This window comes from Moschus berezovskii, chromosome 24 (assembly GCF_049115385.1).
Source record: "Moschus berezovskii isolate FMDL1 chromosome 24, NW_MosBer_1.0, whole genome shotgun sequence".
Classification (NCBI taxonomy): domain Eukaryota; kingdom Metazoa; phylum Chordata; class Mammalia; order Artiodactyla; family Moschidae; genus Moschus; species Moschus berezovskii.
In genome coordinates, this window is record NC_142483.1 from 52,823,689 (window position 1) to 52,839,511 (window position 15,823).

The following is a 15,823-nucleotide window of genomic DNA, read 5'->3' on the forward strand; positions in this document are numbered from 1 at the left end:
TCTGCTTTTTAATATGCTGTCTAGGTTGGTCATAGCTTTTCTTTCAAGGAGCAAGCATCCTTTAATTTCATGGCTGCAGTCACCATCTGCAGTGATTTTGGGCCCAAACAATGAAGTCTCTCACTGTTTCCATTGTTTTCCTATCTATTTGCCATGAACTGATTGATGGGACCAGATGCCATGATCTTCGTTTTCTGAACGTTGAGTTTTAAGTCAAAATTTTCACTCTCCTCTTTCACTTTCATCAAGAGACGCTTTAGTTCTTCTTTGCTTTCTGCCATGAGGGTGGTGTCGTCTGCATATGTGAGGTTATTGATATTTCTCCCAGCAACTTGTGCTTGACTCCAACTTGTGCTTAATCCAGCCCAGCATTTCTCATGATGTACTCCACACAATAAGTTAAATAAGCGAGATGACAATACACAGCCTTGATGTACTACTTTCCCGATCTGGAACCAGTCTGTTGTTCCATGTCCAGTTTTAACTGTTGCTTCTTGATCTACATACAGATTTCTCAGGAGGTAGGTAAGGTGGTCTGGCATTCCCATCTCTTTAAGAACTTTCCACAGTTTGTTGTGATCCACAGAGTCAAAGGCTTTGGCATAGTTAATAAAGCAGAAGTAGATGTTTTCCTGGAACTCTCTTGCTTTTTCGATGATCCAACAGATGTTGGCAATTTGATCTCTGGTTCCTCTGCCTTTTCTAAATCCAGCTTGAACATCTGGAAGTTCACAGTTCACGTATTGCTGAAGTCTGGCTTGGATATTTTGAGCATTACTTTACTATGGTGTGAGATAAGTGCAATTGTGTGGTAGTTTGCACATTCTTTGGCATTGCTTTTCTTTGGGATTGGAATGAAGACTGACCTTTTCCAGTCCTGTGGCCACTGCTCAGTTTTCCAAATCTGTTGGCATATTGAGTGCAGCACTTTCACAGCATCATCTTTCAGGATTTGAAATAGCTCAACAGTAATTCCATCACCTCCACTAGCTTCGTTTGTAGTGATGCTTCGTAAGGTCCATTTGATATCATATTACAGGATGCCTGGCTCTAGGTGAGTGATCGCAACATCATGGTTATCCAGGTCATGAAGATCTTTTTTGTATAGTACTTCTGTGTATTCTTGCCACCTCTTCTTAATATCTTCTGCTTCTGTTAGGTCCATACCATTTCTGTCCTTTATTGTGCCAATCTTTGCATGAAATGGTCCCTTGGTTATCTCTTTTTTCCTTGAAGAGATCTCTAGTCTTTCCCATTCTATTGCTTTCCTCTATTTCTTTGCATTGATCACTGAGGAAGGCGTTTTTTAAATTTCTTCTTGCTATTCTTTGGAACTCTGCATTTGAATTGGTATATCTTTCCTTTTCTCCTGTGTCTTTTGCTTCTCTTCTTTTCTCAGCTATTTGTAAGGCCTCCTCAGACAACCATTTTGCCTTTTTGCATTTCTTGGGGATGGTCTTCATCACTGCCTCCTGTACAATGTCTTGAACCTCCATTCATAGTTCTTCGGGAACTCTGTCTATCAGATCTAATCCCTAGAATCCATTTGTCACTTCCTTTGACTTCCATTGTAAGGGATTTAAGTCATACCTGAATGGTCTAGTGGTGTTCCCTACTTGCTTCAATTTAAGTCTGAATTTGGCAATAAGGAGTTCATGATCTGAGCCACAGTCAGCTCCTGGACTTGTTTTTGCTGACTGTATAGAGCATCTCCATCTTTGGCTGCAAAGATATAATCAATCTGATTTCGGTGTTGACCATCTGGTGATGTCCCTGTGTACGGTCTTCTCTTGTGCTGTTAGAAGAGGGTGTTTGCTATGACCAGTGCATTCTCTTGGCAAATCTTGGTTAGCCTTTTCCCTGCTTCATTTTGTACTCCAAGGTCAAACTTGCCTGTTACTCCAGTTACTTCTTGACTTCCTACTTTTGCATTTCAGTCCCACATGATGAAAATGACATCTTTTTTGGGTGTTAGTTCTAGAAGTTCTTGTAGGTCTTCATAGAACTGTTCAGTTTCTTCAGCATTAGTGGTTGGGGCATAGACTTGGATTACTGTAATATTGAATAGTTTGCCTTGAAAACAGAGGTCATTCTGTCATTTTCGAGATTGTATCCAAGCACTGTATTTCAGACTCTCTTGCTGACTGTGAGGGCTACTCCATTTCTTTTAAGGGATTCTTGTCCACAGTAGTAGATATAATGGTCATCTGAATTAAATTCGCCCATTCCAGTCCATTTTATCTCACTGATTCCTAAAATGTCAACGTTCTCTCTTGCCATCCCCTGTTTGACCATATCTAATTTATCCTGATTCATAGACCTAACATTCCAGGTTTCTATGCAATATTGTTCTTTATAGCATTGGACATGTGCCCCCTACTTCCCAGTAGAAAGCTTTCTATTAGGCTACTGTGGTACCCCAGCAAATTGTTCTCTGTCTAGGCACCCTACAAAGACACTGCATATCAAAACATCCCATGGTATAACAGAACTCAAAGGCAGTCCTCTCATCCAATATGGGAGAGGGAGATCTACACAGCTCCAGGGAAATGTCCAGCCTCCTGGGTGTTCTAATCACTGTCTTTCTTTAGGTGCTCAAAAAGTTGAACCTGATACAAGAACATAGGTGCAGGTACGTATGTCGGAGATGATTTCAGGCAGCAGGCGTGAACAGACAAAATGAGTCAGGAATGAGAAGATTGAAAAAGGGTGTATAATGTGAGGGTTGCTACTGTAGGTGATTAGGAATCCATCCTGCCAGGATCCTCCTGGGAACAGAATTGTACCCCTAAAGAGCAGGAAGCTGAAGCATTTATCCCCTTCCCCCTCCACTGATACAACTGATGAGGAATGCTCCTGGAAGCAATACCCAACCCATATTTCCATGCTATCTAGCAGGTTTCAAAATCCCCAAGGCAGAGCTATGGAGAGAAGTGGCAGGCCTTTAGGACTTCCTTGGTGGTCCAATGGTTAGGACTTAGCCTTCCGACACAGGGGGTGTGGGTTCCATCCCTGGTCAAAGAGCTAAGATCCCACATGCCTCTTGGCCAGAAAAAAAGAAAGAAAGAAAACAGAAAACAACAGAAGCAATATTGTAACAAATTCAATAAAGACTTAAAAAAAATATATTTGTCAGGCCATTGGCAGGGTGAAGGACTTGTCCACCAGGGTAGAAGCTAAAATCCACAGGAGGCAAAGGACATGGTAGGGGGCACAGAAAAGTATCTGTTCATTCATGAAACTGAACCAACAACTAAGGATCCTGAGATATTTGGGGAAAAGTTATAGCACAAAGGAAGAAAGCCCCAAATGGAAAAAAAATTAAAAAAACTATTTGACCCCACAGAAATTAGAGCTGATCAAGGAAGAGCACTTTGAAATTATTCTAATAAGTATCTTCAGACATAACAAAAGTTGGGTCTTCCAAAAACAAAAATAGGCATCTGATATGGGGAAAGGAAGTGAAGCAAAAAATAATTTTATAAAAGAAAACATGTCAGTGGGAAAAAAAATTCAGTAATTAGACTGAATAATAAACTAGCTAGGACTAGATGCCAAGATGAAGCTAGAAGAACATTTCCTTGAACTGAAAGAAAAAGAAAAAGCAGTTTCAAATTGATTCAAATGACCATCAAAATCTGTGGAGGGAAAATCCGCACACTGAAATCAGTCAGGGAACTTCAAATGTCCTAGAACAAAGAGGAATCATAAAAGTTTCTAGAGTCAGAGAAAAAAAAAAAAATCAAACTTCTCATCAGGAATAGATGCTGAAAGACATTACAACTTTTTCCAAATTTCTAATTTTTATTTTTTTTATTTTTTTAAAAATTTTATTTTTAATTTTTAATAAATGAAGCCTATTTTATTACTTCAAGTGTTAATGATAAAAAAATTTCAGCACAGCTGTTGCATTTAAAAAAGTGAAACTACATACTATGTTTCTAGCTCGGTAAACAGATGAACCTGATGTCAATGAATGACATAACAATTGAGCATTGTACAGTACATCTTATGAAGACCCGTAAATTAAAGAACTACTGGTTTAAAGTTAGTGATTATGGAACAAACATGGATTCATAGTTTCAGCTTCTTTTTCCTGCCTCGGCCGTCGGGTGCTCCATCCATTTTACGTTTCTGAGTTGAAGGTTTTGGTCCTCTCTTCTTTTTCTCTGCCTTCTCCTTTTCTTCTAGTTCCATATTTTCTCTTTCAATCAAGGTAATTAAGGTGTTACACCTCCTCTGGAGTTCCATTGCGGTTCTGGACTTTAGAAACCAGTCAAATCTGAACTGAGGAGAGTTGCGAATACACTGTCGCAGTTCATCATACACATTTTCTTTGTCGAATCCAAGCTTGTGAAGCATACAGATCAAAAAGCGATCTTCTTCTTCAGTATAGTTTTTTCCTTTGTTAGTACCATAAGATATTCTCAGCTGATGAAAAGGTGCTTTGTACCGTCCAACCAAACCAAATCACTAAACAAGTATTGAACAAAACGCTTTTCAGACCTTCCTGATCTCATAAAACATAAAAAATCAGATAATTCATCTTTAAAAAGAAACCCATTGGGACTTCCCTGGTGGTCCAATGGTTGAGAATCTGCCTTTCAATGCAGGGGGTATGGGTTTGACCTCTGATTGGGAAACTAAGATCCAACATGTTGTGGGGCAACTAAGCCCATGCTTCGCAACTAGAGAAACCTGCAAACTGCAGCAAAGACCCAATGCAGCCAAAATATACATAAATAAATAGCAAGTCCTCAAAGAGGTACTCTAAGAGGGGAAAAATGTAAAAGAAAGAGGAGAATGTGATATACAGAAATAGCAGCACTGTTTAATACCTAGAAAATATGAATAAAACAAACAAAAAATCAGAATCTACTAGATCTTGACATTTTCGGAATGTTTGTGGTGCATAGCACAATGATTTAACTTACACACATCATAAATAATCACCTCAATAAGTTTAGTGACCATCCATCAACTCATATAGATAAACATTAAAGAAATAGAAAAAAGGCATTTTTCCCATTTGATGAGAACTCAGGATTTAGTCTCGATAACTTTCACATATAATGTCTAATGGTGTAAACTGTATTTATGCTGTACACTGCATCCCTAGAACTTATTTATCTTTTCACTAGAATGATTACCATGATAAGTAGTAATGATAAGCCTAGTTACTGTCACATATTAAGAGATGATGCAATTACTGACTCTGTTCCCTACACAGCACATTTCATACCATCAACATATTTCTTCTGTAACTGAAAGTCTGTACCTCCTAATCTCCCTCACTTACTTCTTTCCTCCCACATCCTCCCCCTCCAGCAACCACCTGTTTACTCTCTGTATATATGACTCTGTTTCTGCTTAGTTATGCTTGTTCATTTGCTTTTTAGATTCCACATATAAGTGAACACGAATAGTGTTTGCCTTTCTCTTGTCTGACTTATTTCACTTAGCACGATTCCCTCTACGTTTTCACCAATGACAAAATTTCATTCTTTTTGATGGCTGAGTAGGACTCCACTGTATATATACCACATCTTCCTTAACATTTCATCTACTGATGGGCACATAGGTTGCATCCATATCTTGGCTACTGTAAATAACGCTGCAATGTACATAGTGGTGCATATATCTTTTCTAGTTAGTGTTTCCTTTCCTTTGAATAAACACCCAGGAGTAGAATTGCTGGATCATATGGTCATTCTATTTTTAATTTCTTGAGGAGTTTCCATACTGTTTTCCACAGTGTCTGCACCAATTTACATTCCCACCAACAATGCATTAGGGTTCCCTTTACTCCACATCCTTGCCAATGCTTGTTATTTGTTTCCTTTTTAATGCCAGTCATTCTAACAAGCATAAGACAATCTCATTGTGGTTTTGATTTGCGTTTCCCTGATGAGTAGTGAAGCTGAGCATCTTATCATGTGCCCGTCAGTTATCTGACACCTTCTCTGTAAAAGTGTCTATTCAGGTGCTCTGTCCATTTTTCAATCAGGTTGTTTGGGTTGGGTATTTTTTTTTTTTTATGCCGAGTTGTACGGGTTCTTTATTTATACTGGATATTAACCCATTATATATATCATTTGCAAATATCTTTTGCCATTCAGTAGGTAGCCTTTTTAATTTGTTGATAGTTTTCTTTGCTGTGCAAAAGCATGATGTAGTCCTATTTGTTTATTTTTGCTTTTTTCTCCCTAGTCTGAAGAGATATGTCCCCCAAAATATAAGACCAGTGTTGAAGAGTGTACTACCACTGTTTTCTTCTGGAAATTTTATGGATTCAGCTCTTATATTTACATCTTTAATTCATTAATCTTCTATTTGGGGAGAATTTTAATTGTGACAATTAACCTATAGACAAATAGCAGAAACTAATTTACAGATATTGAAGAAAAATATAAGTGCTATGAACCTTGACAATATACAAGTTAAATCACCACCAACAACAACAACGAAAGTTAGCAAGTGAAGGGAAGAGAAGAAACCAAAACAATTATAAATGTATGAACTTATTCTCCCTTCAAAAGTCTTTTTGGAACTTCATGGTGGTAGCATGGTTAAGACTCTGCTCTCCTAATGCAGGGAGATCAGGTTTGATCCCTGGTCAGGGAACTAGATCCCACAAGATGCAGCTGAAAAAAAAAAAAAAGGATCCTACATTCTGCAACAAAGATCCCACATGCAGCAATGAAGATCCTGTGTTCCACAACTAAGAGCTAGCACAGCCACAATATAAAATACCAAAATATACACACCCCAAAAGGTATTATCTAAAGTTGATAAATCAACAAATGCAAAGGTGAATATTTATCACTTACAGTTACAGAGGGAATTATTAGAACTAAAATAATTATAAAATGACAAAATTTAGGTGTGGATCAAGAAGATGAGGTACAGGATAGTAAAAATGTTGCCAAACTCTTGATTTCATTGTACGCAGTAGGTGGGTGCTATCTGAAGATGGTATCTCAAGTAACAGAAGCAGAAGAAGAAATTTAAAATTCTAATGTGCTTAGTCATTCAGTTGTGTCCCACTCTTTGTGATCCCACAGACTGTAGTCCGCCAGTCTCCTCTGTCCACGGGGATTTTCCAGACACGAATACTGGAGTGGGTTGCACGCCCTCCTCCAGGGGATTTTCCCAACCCAGGGATCAAACCCAAGTGTTCCACATTGCAGGACGATTCTTTACCAGCTGAGTTACCAGGGAAGCCCAAGAATACTGGAGTGGGTAGCTTATCCCTTCTCCAGGGGATGTTCCACACCCAGGAACTGATCTGGGGTCTCCTGCATTGTAGGTGGATTTTTTTATCAACTGAGCTACAACGGAAGACCTAAAATTCTAATGGGAACCTCCAAAAAGGATAATGGTTAAAAGATATTTGCCATTAGAGTGTCGGGGTGGGGAAGCAGCGAGTAGAGATTAATTCTTTTATACTTAACTATAGACGGTTTTCAAACATTAGACTTTTTTTTTTCCAAATTCAGACATTGTTTTTAAAAAGAGGACTGTGATAGGCTCACAACCCAACAGTGCTCCATCTGCAAATGGAGTTTCCCCACCTCAGCCTTGGAGTCCCTGTGATTAATAACAATCTAACCAGTATCTAGGATTTTGGAGAATAAATAACCTTGTCATTTCCAAGCCCCAAGCTGTGGCATCATTTTATACAGCCACGTTAATTCCACTTGTAATCCCCATGAAGTGCAGGGACTTCTGTTATTTCTTATCTTTAAGCCTCTTTTATCTCAGCTGAACTCAAAAGGATATTTTTTTTAAAGAGCTGATGGGGTAGAGAGAATAAAAACAATAAGAAATGACTAGAGTATTGGGAGATGAAAAGGAATAATGATGATTAGGTGAAAATAATTAGATATTTATTCTTCTCAGCATAATTCAAAGGGATCAACATTTCTCTTGTGATAATGAGAATTTCATATATCTCTCAATTACTTTAAGACTTGTTTTCACTAAAAGTACATCAAATCTTAAAATATTCAATAATATATCAAGTCAAAAATATATAAATTTGACTTCTTACTTCAGAGGGGAGACCCTGTTCTTAACCTTCTATATCTTTTAGGAGAAGAGGGAAGAAACAGAATTCAGACAATGTTGAAGTGGACGGTGAGTCTCCTGTTGAAACAGATTTCAATTGGTCTTCCTAGTTGGTTTTGATTGTGCTCAGATGTCTCCAAAATCTAGTTCCCCACTGGCATTAAAGTAGAAATGAATTTAATGAATCTGATGATCAAATATTGATTTCCTCCATTAATGAAAATCATCTGGCTCCTGAATAATCTGGGCTTCTACTCCTTGGGGCTGCCAGAATTTAGAAATAAATGTATTTTTCTGTGAGGCTACCAGATTTAAGAATAAATGTGTCATTCTTTGAGGGAGGGAAAGAGGGAGAGGTGATGAATATGTCGCTGCCAACCGTTCCCTACTTGCTTCTTGGAAAAATGGGAACTAAATGCATGAAGGCGCTTGAATGTCACTCTGCCCCTAACCTTATACCTCCCATGCTTGTTTCCTCCCCACACATACACCACCACCCCCACTAATCTCTCACCTCCACTGCTTGTGGACAAGAAGTGCGTTGGCCTGAAAAGGTAAGTGATTTGAAGAGTGATGTCAGCAAAATAGTGGCCATGAAGCTCCCAGCTCTAGTGCCTGGAAGAGTCACATCCAGCTGGGAAAGACGAAAGCAGGAGACTGGAATGAGATGGTTGGCTGGCATCTCTGACTCAATGAACACGAGTTTGAGTAAGCTCCGGGGGATGGTGAAGGACAGGGAAGCCTTGCGTGCTGCGGTCCATGGGATCACAGAGAGTCAGACATGAATGAGTAACTGAACAACAACAGAGCCTGAAAGTAGACAAGTGTTTACCCGGTCCTGAGGAGAAGTGGGGATTGGGGGTCATTATTCAGTGAGTGCAGAATTTCAGCTTAGCATGATGAGAATGTTCTGGAGCCGCATAGCAGTGATGGTTGTGCAACAATGTGAATGCACCTTAAATACCTTAAAATTTTGTCAGTTATACCTCAATAAAACTGAAAAAGCAAGAGCTTTATCCATCCTAAGTGAAAAAACAAGCCACACAAAACAATGTGAATATATTTAATGCCGCAAAACTGTAAACTTAAAAGTGGTTAAAATGGCGAATCCTGTGTTTTGTGTAGTTTAGAGCAAGAACAACAATGAAGCTTGGTGACTTGAAGCTGGTTCATGTAGGCAAATCATTCTACTTGCCTCACTAGAACTTAGATATAGCACAGTGCAGTTTCTATAATGTATGTGTATTCAGAAAGGGTGAACAGTTCAGTAGGGCAGGACAAGTACAATATACCAGCAATTTGATCAAGTCAAATTATTTTTCATTAAAGAGTTGGAAGTTAAAAGTGTATAATTCAGATGCCTGGAAAATTCACAAATGTGTGTGTGTATGTGTGTACAGAGAAAAAGACAGAAAGACACTGAGACGAGAGATTCAAGGCAGAAAATTACTGTCATACTCAGAAGCTCTAGAAATTAGGCAGATTATATTTTAATTCCTAGCCCCTCCCTGCCTAGTTATATGCACTTGGGCACATCTTATACTTTTCTGAATATCGTTTCCCCAACTGTAAAATAAAAACTCGTTATATATGAGTTATTATAAAGATTAAATGCATGTATAGTACTTAATACAAGTACCAAGCTCTTCATACAATGAAATGTAATCACCATTGTCACTGCCACTTTCTTCTTGTCTATCCAGCAACTGAATCACAAAGCACAGCCTCTTGGACAAAGCCAAAGTGTTGGTAAACTCTTCTGAAAGACCTTTGATCCTGAAAATCAAGTCTCTGTCAGCTCTAGGGCAGAGTTCCTATGACCTGACTCCCCAGGAGTCAGCTGACCTACCTAGGGGGTTGAGATTCAGTCACATGGGAAGATGAAGGCTCAGATGAAAAGCACTAGTGGGCGCCACTCAGGAGAGCAGGCTTCCTTTCTTAGCACATCAGCTGCAGTGTGGTGACCCCTCTGCTGGCTCCTAGACATTCTGTGGCTGGTCTAAGAAAGGGGAAATGAGAATCTGAAGAGCTGAAAATGATGTTTGTTCCTCCACTGTACTGAAGGGAAGGGGAGGAGGGGAGAATGGAATTCATGAGAATAGACCCTGGTTTCCAAATCTGGAAATTAGCTTCAAGTGACAACATGGACTGTGTCTGTACTGTTCAACACTAGCCCATGTGGCTACTTATGTCTGCATTTAAATTTCTTAATGTTAAATTAAATGTAAAAATCCATTTCTCAATTATACTAGCCCATTTCAAATGTTCAATGGCTACATGTAGCTACTGGCTACCCTGCTGGATAGCACAGCAAAAGAAAAGTAACATTTTCATCATTGCATAAAATGTTATTGGTCTTTGCTGACCTATAGGGAAGAGACCAAAAGAAACTCTATTAACTATATCTAGTCAGGCAAATTTTCTTGACTTCTTCTGCAAGAATCTTGGTTCTCATGTGGTCTGGGAACTATGAGAAGCCTACAAAGGATCCAATCAGAATTCTTGGCAAGTAAAATCCTCTTGACTTGTGACAAACTCTGCAGCCCTTAATCGAGACAACATGGAGGAGGACCCTGGGCTGCCAGATGGGGAGCCATTGGCAAAGGAGCAATTTTTCAATGAATTCTTTAATTTGCAAGGGAATCTGCAGGGAACACTTTGACCACCTTCCCTTTCCTGGATGACATTTCCATTATGCTTGGCAGGTGGGACTCCCTCCTGGGTTTCAGTACTCTTGGTGGAAGCAGAACAGAGCTCCTTGATATCACTTCCAATGTTAACTTTCCTCCTCTGGATATTCTTCCAATGTGACATCAAAATGCCAGCATTAAAGACTCATTCACAATTTTCCTGCAGGCTGGAAGAAGGATTCAGGGTCATAGTAGGCAATTTATCAGCAAGGTGTCCACTTCAAAGACCACCGGGCCAGTGAGTAAAAGACGTGGATTCAGGAGTCAAATCATTCTACAAGAAAAGTGGTTTGCGCTCTTTAAAAAAAGTCAGTGCCATGGGAAAATTGGGACAACTGTTTTAGGTTAAAGACATTTTTTTAAAAAGACATAACTGAATATAACATTTATACCTTGATTGGAAGACTGGTTCAAAGACTAAATAAAATAGCTATAAAAGGCCAGTTGAGAAATGTTGATTATGGATTGGATTTTAAGTGAGGATGTGGCATTAATGTTAATATTCTCAGAAGTGATAATGTCCTTAGGCTGATAAAGGAAAGTGTCCTTATTTTTAGAAAATGCTTGCCAAATAAAATATTTATGCAGAGATCTCGTCTTGTCTGCAACTCTTAAATGTTTAGATGCTTATATTTTTAAAAGGTATAAATATGGAGAATTAGGACAAATATGGCAAAATATTAATTGTTGACCCTAGATGGTATAAAAATGGTCATTGTTTTATTTTGCAGCTTTTCTCCACATCAGAAAATACTCAGCATAAAAGTCTGAGTTGTGGAAGAATAAGAATGACTTTCATAAGAGTCAAGGTCTAAGCAAGAAAATGTCCAAAAAGGATCACAAATCTAGAAAGATGGAGTATATAGAGTAACAGATGCCATAACCTGATCCAGAAATAAGCCAAATCCAATTGCATTATTCTATTGAGTATTTGTTGGGTATTATGGCAGCGCAGACGCAGGCCCCGGCGCAACCAACCACGCAAAGAGGCATGGCCGTGAGGAGCTACCCCACGCCTGAGGCCAGGGCCAGCGGCCGAGAGGAGCTACCCCACATCCAATAGGCGGTGGCTGCGCGGGCGCAGGAGGGCCGAGAGGAGCTACTCCATGTTCAAGGTCAGGAGGGGCGGCCTTGAGGAGATACCCCTCATCCAAGGTAAGGTGCAGCAGCTGCGCTTTCTTGGAGCAGCTGTGAAGAATATCCCACACCCAAGGTAAGAGAAACCCAAATAAGACGGTAGGTATTGCGAGGGGGCATCACAGGGCAGACACAATGAAATCATAATCACAGGAAATTAGTCGATCTGATCACATGGACCACAGCCGAATGTGGTCCACTGGAGAAGGGAATGGCAAACCACTTCAGTATACTTGCCTTGAGAACCCCATGAACAGTGACAAAGGGCAAAATGATAGGATACTGAATGAGGAATTCCCCAGGTCGGTAGGTGCCCAGTATGCTACTGGAGCTCAGTGGAGAAATAACTATAGAAGGAATGAAGGGATGGAGCAAAAGCAAAACCAATACCCAGTTGTGGATGTGACCAGTGATGGAAGCAAGGTCCGGTGCTGTAAAATGCAATATTGCATAGGAACCTGGAATGTTAGGTCCATGAATCAAGGCAAATTGGAAGTGGTCAAACAGGAGATGGCAAGAGTGAACATAGACATTCTAGGAATCAGTGAATTAAAATGGACTGGAATGGGTGAATTTAACTGAGATGACCATTATATCTACTACTGTGGGCAGGAATCCCTTAGAAGAAATGGAGTAGCCATTCATGGTCAACAAAAGAGTCCGAAATGCAGTACTTGGATGCAGTCTTAAAAATGACAGAATGGTTTCTGTTCGTTTCCAAGGCAAACCATTCAATATTACAGTAATCCAGGCCTATGCCCCAACCAGTAATGCTGAAGAAGCCAAAGTTGAACAGTTCTATGAAGACCTACAAGACCTTTTAGAACTAACACCCAAAAAAGATGTCCTTTTCATCATAAGGGACTGGAATGCAAAAGTAGGAAGTCAAGAAACACCGGGAGTAACAGGCAAATTTGGCCTTGGAGCACGGGATGAAGCAGGGCAAAGGCTAATAGAGTTTTGCCAAGAGAACGCACTGGTCATAGCAAACACCCTCTTCCAACAACACAAGAGAAGACTCTACACATGGACATCACCAGATGGTCAACACCGAAATCAGATTGATTATATTCTTTGCAGCCAAAGATGGAGAAGCTCTATACAGTTAGCAAAAAGAAGACCAGGAGCTGACTGTGGCTCAGATCATGAACTCCTTATTGCCAAAATCAGACTGAAATTAAATAAGTATGGAAAACCACTAGACCATTCAGATATGACCTAAATCAAATCCCTTATGATTATACAGTGGAAATGAGAAATAGATTTAAGGGACTAGATCTGATAGATAGAGTGCCTGATGAAATCTGGACGGAGGTTCGTGACATTGTACAGGAGACAGGGACCAAGACCATCCCATGGAAAAGAAATGCAAAAAAGCAATAATGGCTGTCTGAGGAGGCCTTACAAATAGCTGTGAAAAGAAGAGAAGCGAAAAGGAAAGATATAAGCATCTGAATGCAGAGTTCCAAAGAATAGCAAGGAGAGATAAGAAAGCTTTCCTCAGTGATCAATGCAAAGAAATAGAGGAAAACAACAGAATATGAAAAACAAGAGACCTCTTCAAGAAAATTAGAGATTCCAAGGGAACATTTCATGAAAAGATAGCCTCAATAAAGGACAGAAATGGTGTGGACCTAACAGAAGCAGAAGATATTAAGAAGAGGTGGCAAGAATACACGGAAGAACTGTACAAAAAAGATCTTCACGACCAAGATAGTCACAATAACGTGATCATTGACCTAGAGCCAGACATCTTGGAATGTGAAGTCAAGTGGGCCTTAGAAAGCATCACTATGAACAAAGCTAGTGGAGGTGATGGAATTCCAGTTGAGCTACTTCAAATCTTGAAAAATGATGCTGTGAAAGTGCTGCACTCATTATGCCAGAAAATTTGGAAAACTCAGCAGTGGCCACAGGACTGGAAGAGGTCAGTCTTCATTCCAATTCCAAAGAAAGGCAATGCCAAAGAATGCTCAAACTACCGCACAATTGCACTCATCTCACACGCTAGTAAAGTCATGCTCAAGATTCTCCAAGCCAGGCTTCAGCAATATGTGAACCGTGAACTTCCAGATGTTCAAGCACATTTTAGAAAAGGCAGAGGCACCAGAGATCAAATTGCCAACATCCGCTGGATCATGGAGAAAGCAAGAGAGTTCCAGAAAACCATCTATTTCTGCTTCATTGACTATGCCAAAGCGTTTGACTGTGTGGATCACAATAAACTGTGGAACATTCTGAAAGAGATGGGAATACCAGACCACCTGACCTGCCTCTTGAGAAACCTGTATGCAGGTCAGGAAGCAACAGTCAGAACTGGACATGGAACAACAGAATGGTTCCAAATAGGAAAATCAGTGCGTCAAGGCTGTATATTGTCTCCTTGCTTATTTAACTTCTATGCAGAGTACATCATGAGGAACGCTGGGCTAGAAGAAGCACAAATTGGAATCAAGATTGCCGGGAGAAATATCAATAACCTTAGATATGCAGATGACACCACCCTTATGGCAGAAAGTGAAGAGGAACTCAAAAGCCTCTTGATGAAAGTGAAAGAGGAGAGTGAAAAGGTTGGCTTGAAGCTCAACATTCAGAAAACAAAGATCATGGCATCTGGCCCCATCACTTCATGGGAAATAGATGGAAAAACAGTGGAAACAGTGTCAGACTTTATTTTTGGGGCTCCAAAATCACTGCAGATGCTGATTGCAGCCATGAAATTAAAAGACACTTACTCCTTGGAAGGAAAGTTATGACCAGCCTTGATAGTATATTAAAAAGCGGAGACATTACTTTCCCAACCAAGGTCCGTCTAGTCAAGGCTATGGTTTTCCCCGTGGTCATGTATGGATGTGAGAGTTGGACTGTGAAGAAAGCTTATTGCCGAAGAATTGATGCTTTTGAACTGTGGTGCTGGAGAAGACTCTTGAGAGTCCCTTGGACTGCAAGGAGATCCAACCAGTCCATTCTAAAGGAGATCAATCCTGATTCTTCATTGAAAGGACTGATGCTGAAGCTGAAACTGCAATACTTTGGCCACCTCATGCGACGAGTTGACTCACTGGAAAAGACTCTTTTGCTGGGAGGGATTGGGGGCGGGAGGAGAAGGGGATGACAGAGAATGAGATGGCTGGATGGCATCACCAACTTGATGGACATGAGTTTGAGTGAACTCCGGGAGTTGGTGATGGACAGGGAGGCCTGGCGTGCTGCGATTCATGGGGTCGTGTAGAGTTGGACACGACTGAGCGACTGAACTGAACTGAACTGACTGAACCATGTGCCAAAGTAGGCACTCCATGTACATTATTTAATTCAATCTTCATGATTATTCCCAAAAGAATCATTATCCATATTTTGCTGATAGACAAAAAACTGAGGCTGGTAGAATTTTAATACCTCAACCAAACTTACACAACCATGAAGAGGCTGAGGTAGGATGCAAATTAAAAAATCTGTCCAGTTCTCAATCCCATGCTAATTGCCTCTTGTTAATTTAACATCAATAGTAACTCTTCTCCATTAGATTCAGTAGTGAAAGAGAATGAATTAAGTCTTAATTATGTAAGAGATAGATGGAGAGAGTGGGGGAGATAATTGATTCTGGCTACCAGGGCTTCAGTAAATATTCCAGATTCTTGTCCTTAGAATTTCATGGGGAAAGCGATAGGTTTTCAAAGCATATTGAAGCTCTAGTACCCTTTATCAAGCACCTGGGTGCCCCATGGATTGAGACTGTCCATGGTATTTTAGAAGTCTAAAGTGGGGGTTGCCAAAATCAGCTCTCTCCCTTAGTACCCTAGAAATGAGTCAGGTCACTGCTTCTTTGCCAGGCACAGCTCCAATTTACTAACAGCTACCCATTTTCTTGAGACCTTTTTCTCTTTCTCTGACAAGCGAGCAACTTCTCGAGATATATCACTTAT